A 5,823-nucleotide genomic window follows, 5' to 3' on the forward strand; every position below is an offset into this window, starting at 1 on the left:
TTCTCCCCCCCCTACCATCCATCCAACCTCCTTAACCCAAGCCTTTCGCCAAAAACTGTTACTCGCGATACTGCCCTGGTTAAGAAGGTGGTTTCCTTTGGGATTTGAGCTCACAGCCTCGCTGGCTCACCGGCTTACACGGGGCGCTCTTTCCGAGCTTCCAAGAACTCGTTCTTACACCATCCCAAGGAACAGTCAAGTCTTCTCCCCGCCCCAAGGCGGGATCTGGGATTCCTAGACGGCTGCTTCTGCCCTAGATTTGTTGGGAACGCCATCTCCAACCACCACCGGAAGCTGAGCTTATCAGGGGTACGTATGGTCATGCCACGCTCTTCAAGTAAACCAAGTCTCGGTCATCTGTCGTCCTACCAAGTGTTGCACACGTGCTGCGTTGCTAATGCCGTCTGCTACGTGAATGCTGCTCTCTCTCGGGAGATCATCTTAGCATATATTCAGACGATAGCTGTTTCCGGGTTCAGCTCCGACCATTCTGGTCCTGAGAAGTTCCTATTTCACCTTTCCTCTTGCACTGGCTCTAGTTGTACGATTACGTCTGGCAGGGAACCGTCAGCATGTCTTCAGGAGCCTCAATATTTAAAGAATGGCCTTACAGAGAGTGTTTTGCTCACTGATCAGTGTTTATTTTTTATTTTTTATTCTTCTTATTTTTTTGAGAGGGCACCTCTCCTATGTGTCGATCGGATGGTTGTTAACAGCGGTAACATTCTGTGGAGGGGACTCGATGCGCAGTCATCCATCAAGCCCCAGCCTCATCCTCGAGGGTCTCCCATCTTCTGCAGCATGACGAACAAGGTGTTCCACGGTGACCTAGTTCTTACCCAGTGACTAAGTTCTTACCTGGTGAACGGTGGCTAAGGGCAGTCGTTATCACGGACGCGTTCGGTTTTGATCACGCCTGGTGAACTCTCAACCGTCCAGTCGGCTATGATGGTTTCGATTGATTTTTAATACTCGATTTATATGTGAATCCCACATGTCTCTCCCTTCCTTACTTTTTATTTTCAGTTTTTAATAAAATGCTGAAGTGGTCGGTAGATGCAGGACGAAGGCAGGAGACATAGTTTAGTGCTGTCAGAGGGAGGGCGAATGTAGACGATCAGGTCTGTGCCTGTAGACTGAGTATTAATCCGAGCTAGACAAGGGGCACAGAACATCCACGGACGCAGAAGATTCCTCTCCAAACGGCGGGGGGTCGGGGGGGTGGGGTGGGGGGGAGGCTCTAAGCCTCACCTCCGTGGATCCCCAGTTTCTCGCCTGATGGCGCCCCCCTGCGACCTGTGCCTGCCTTATAGGTTGTTCCTCCCGTGAGGAATCTTACCCGTCTCTGGCTAACCCGCCGCCGCCGTCTTCCGGGGCCATATACGGGCAACTGTGAAGTCGGTGAGTGAGAGAGGAGCCGTATTCTTTGAAAGGGGTTATTAGCTTTTTGGCTTCTTTGCAGATGTGTGCCCTGTGGCTTCTGTGCCCGGCCTTTGTCTTGAGGTATCTTTACCGCTCGGAAAGGAGGACGCTACTCGGTGATTTTCGATATGAGGCACGGATTCTACGAAAGGGCTGTCATTAGGAAGGAAAGGAAGAAGAAAAGCTATAGAGGTATAGCAGACGGGAGAGAACACGGGAAGATGGATTCTCTCTCTGACATAACTTCTTGTAGAGTAACCTAAAAGCCTGTGTATGTAGGTTTTAGCAGACTGCGGCTGATCAGACGGCGAGTTCGCACCTTCACAGAATGGGAATACGGACACAGGGCGAAAGCAGACCTACGGTTACCGGCCCTGTCCGGTGAAACCCAGAAAACCAGCGAGGTACCTACCCCCTAGGCATTGGTGAAAACTTATCCATCACAGGATGGATATTGTCTAACTGCACGTGAACGGTTTGAGAGAAATCAGACGAATGAAAGAAAACACACGGCGCATCCCTGGGAACGGTCCACATCCCATTATGTTCTTTTCACGGTAGATAGTCTACAGTCTCACGACTTTGGAGCGCTGCGGCTTGCACTCCTCCTGATTGTGGGTTGAGTTCCGACAATAGCGATGCGGTCAAGTCCGTTGTTGGACTGTACGCACGGGCCCGCTTAGATACCTCCTTCTTCCTTCCTTCCAACGGCGAGGCCAGGAAGCGGCGGGATGAAGGCAGCGACAGCTGCCACGGCGCCGCCAGGATCTTTGTTGAGGTTTTCTGACGATCCGCTTCTGGAATGACTCTCGCAGAGGAGGACGTTGACGGTGGAAGTTTTCTTCATGTCGTATCTTAATTCGTTTTCTGGGTAGGTAGCCAAATTAGGCTCTGATCCTCGGTATGCACACAAACCGACCCCTTTGCCCGCACTTGGTTATGACCTTTATACCGTGGTGAGGAACCTATTGGCGACCGCCACCGGGGAACTGCCTTTCTATTTATTTACTTTTCTAAGAGGACGAAATAGTATCCGAAACCTGTACTTCAGGGTGGGTGGCCATTTCTGACGGTATTCCTTCTTCCTAGGCGAGAGCGTGGGATGGGATGAGTTTCCGTTGGTGGGTGTCCTCCTTCCTCCCTTTGTGTTTACCCTCACGTGCGGGTGGGTGGGTGGGTGGGAGCCCCGGGGCGGCCCGGGATCGGATGGATGGGGGACCTTCACGGCGGCCGATGGCGAGCTCTCGCCGGCCCTGCGATCCGGATCCGTCCCGCTGACGGACCGACCGGCGCCGGTTGTCGGGCGCCACCTGCCGGCCGCTTTTATGCGGCCTGTTCCCTCTCGAGCTGCGGTGACACCGGGCAAGGGACAGGACGTGGCCACGGTTCCCCGAGGCGGACTTCCAGGAGGACGCGGGTAGCGGGCGCTGCAGGCCCGGTCGTGCCGGGACGCCGGCGCGCTCTGCGCTCGCCGGAGACTGGGGCCGCGGATTCGCTTTCTCGGTTGGTGACTGTCGCCACGCACGCTCGGTCGCTCCCTTGGTGGCCTGGGCCCTGGGAGGCCGCCCGAACGGGTCGACTAGCAGCCAGCGCCGGTGTCCCTCCGCCCGCGGGGACCCACTCACCTACCCACCCGCCGGCCGACCGAGACGGCTGCGGCGGAGAGGGAGACGTAGACGCAAGAGGGAGGAGAGAGAGAGAGAGAGGTGGTCGCGCGCTGTGCCGCGCCGCCCTTTCTGTTCCTTCTCCGTGGCCAGGCCCTCCTCCGTGCGTGTCACACGTCTGCCCGGGCCTCCGCCCCGCCCCGCCCCGCCCCGCCCCGCTCCGCTCGCTCGGCTCGGCGTCCGGCTCCGGAGGTGGGGCTGGGCCCCGTGGCGTACGGGGTGGTCCTCGTGGGGCTCCAGGGGCCTGCCCGCAGTCCCTCGTGTGGGATCCGTTCGTTGTAGGCGCTCACGTTTGGGGGAGAGGGATACGGCCCCTTGCCCCTCCATTCCGTATGTGTGGAAGGACCGGCCCGGCCCGGCCGGCCCGGCATTGTTTCCTTTCTTTTACACAAGTCTCGTCTCTTTGAAGGCCTCCCCTCCCGCCGACTTATCTCCCGGATGTGGGGACCGACCGGCGGCTGGGAAAGGGAAGGGTGATCGCGATCCCGATCCCGATCCCGACCCCGACTCCGCTGCCGCTGCCGCTGCCGCGTGTCCCCGGGCCTCCCTGCTGTCACCCACCGACCCGCGCCCCGCCGACTGTCTGACCCCTCCCCCTCCCCCTCCCCCTCCCCCTCCCCCTCCCTTTCCCGCAAGCCCACTTCAACCTCCCAACCTCCCCCCCCAAGGGTCGACCAGATGGCCCCGGGAGCCCTGGAGCCCTGGTGACAGTGGTGTGATGCTGGGGGGATTGGGCCCGGTGGGGACAGGCCACGCGCTCGTCATGGGGGGACCCCGCTGTCCGTGGGGTGGCCCTGTGATTCCTCTCTCGAGAGGCGGTCCGATTGTACCTGCAGAGAGGTGCTGACACCCTGTCACTCGGTGCTTGTCGCTGAGGGACTCTGGGACCTCTCTTGGACGTGCGTGGCACGGCTCCGGGCTTCTTGAGCGTGTGCGGCCGGATAGATGCCCGGCTCCGCTCCCGCATTCCCTGAGGTCGCCACCCGCGTGTGCCTGTGCGCTGGCTCTTGTCGCGTGCGCCCAGGGAGGTCCCGATCTGGGTGCGCACCCTCACGGTGCCTGGTGACCCAAGGGCGGCGGGGGAGGAGGAGACGTGCGCGTGCGCGCGTGTCCGGGTCCTCTTGTCCTGCGTGGTGCTCTCCCCGCCTGCCTGCGGTTGTGTCGTGATGGACTCCCCCACGACCCACCCTGGAGGCTCTGTGCCTCGTGTGTTGGGCGCTTGTCTGGCGTGGGGTTCTCTCGACTGCACCGACTCCGGGGGAAGCAGGCCCCGTCGTCGTTTCCTGGCCTCGGCGGGCTGCCCTCCTCCCACACGCGGCGGGGGCGTCGTCCCCGTGTGCTCCTGATCGATGTGGCGATCTCGCGCTCTCCTGGGCCGGGCCTGAACCGCGCCGGAGCGAGGGACAGACGTTCGGAGCGAACGGGACTGCTCTTCTCGCTGTGCGCGCGCGGGGGCCCCTCGCCTCCTGCCCTGTCCCCGCCCACGCCCCCATCTGCTGCTGGGCTGCGTGGTGTGGGTGAGAAAGGAAGAGAGGCCAGGGGCGTGCGGAGTCCGGCCCGATCTCGTCCTCCCGCCCTCTGCCTCACGGCGTGGGCGGGCCCGGGGTCCCTGGACGCAGCGGACACCCTCGCGTTGGCCTGTGGGCCGTGTCCTGGCGGGCGGGCCTCTCTCCCGTGGTAGGGGAGGGAGGCCGCCACGCCGCCACGCGGCGAGCCCTTCTCCCGGGTCCCGCCGGCGTGTGTTGCTCGGTCCTCTTGTGGTGCTCCTGGAGCGCTCCAGGTCGCCCGTCAGGTGCCTGAGGCCGAGTGGCGGTGTCGTTCCCTTCCCCCAGCAAGCTTCCCCTGCTCGGCTTGCTGCCGCGGTGGAGTGGAGTGAGTGGAGTTGTGAGTGCCTTGCAGAAGTTCCCGTGAACGAGTGGGGGGTCGAGGCGGTAAGGGAGGCACGCCCGGCCCGTGCCCCTCCCCGACCACACACCGTGGGGGTGTGTGGGGGGAAGGGGGTTTTGTGCGGCCCGGGGATAGGGTGCCTCGTCGGTCCCGCTCGCGTGCCGCGGGGGGGCCGACTCCGTCGGGCGCCGTCCCCGTCGGGGCTGGTGCGCTGGCGAGACGCGTGGGCGTGTGACTGCTGCGGTGGGCCGAGCCAAGGACGCGGGGGTGCCGTGGCCGTCTTGGCCAGGCTACCGTCTCACTGGCTCCTTTTGTTAGCTCTCTGGCGTGCTTTGTTTGATGAGTTGCCGCTGTGCGCCTCCAGTGGCACGCGAGAACAGGGAGGCAAAAGGGCGAGCCTGAGGCCCACAGGCACAAGCTCGTGGCCCCCAGCCGTGAGTGACCGCTCATGCCGTCGGCCTGTGCTGCCTTTTTTTTTTTCTTTTTTCCCCACTATTTTATTTTTTTTTGTTTTTACCCCTACCGCAGACCCCCCCCGCCTCCACGTCTCCTCGTCTCCTCACTCCACGCCCTCGTGAGCAAAAGCCACCGACACCGCCTTGGCCCTTCTCGTGTCAGGCCGGCGCGTGTGTGGGTCCGAGCCGTGGTGCTCTGGTGGGTCGGGGAGCGATACGCCCTCGGTGAGAAAAGCCTTCTCTAGCGATCCGAGAGGGTGCCTTGGGGTACCGGACCCCCCAGCCGCTGCCCCTCCTTTTCTGCGCGTAGTGGGCAGAGCTCCCTGCCACCCCCCGTGGTGAGGGAGTCCGCCGGCCTCCACCCCTACCTACCGCAGGTGGGGGTGGAGCTGGGC

The sequence above is a fragment of the Manis pentadactyla genome, chromosome 18 (genome assembly GCF_030020395.1).
Source record: "Manis pentadactyla isolate mManPen7 chromosome 18, mManPen7.hap1, whole genome shotgun sequence".
Taxonomy (NCBI): Eukaryota; Metazoa; Chordata; class Mammalia; order Pholidota; family Manidae; genus Manis; species Manis pentadactyla.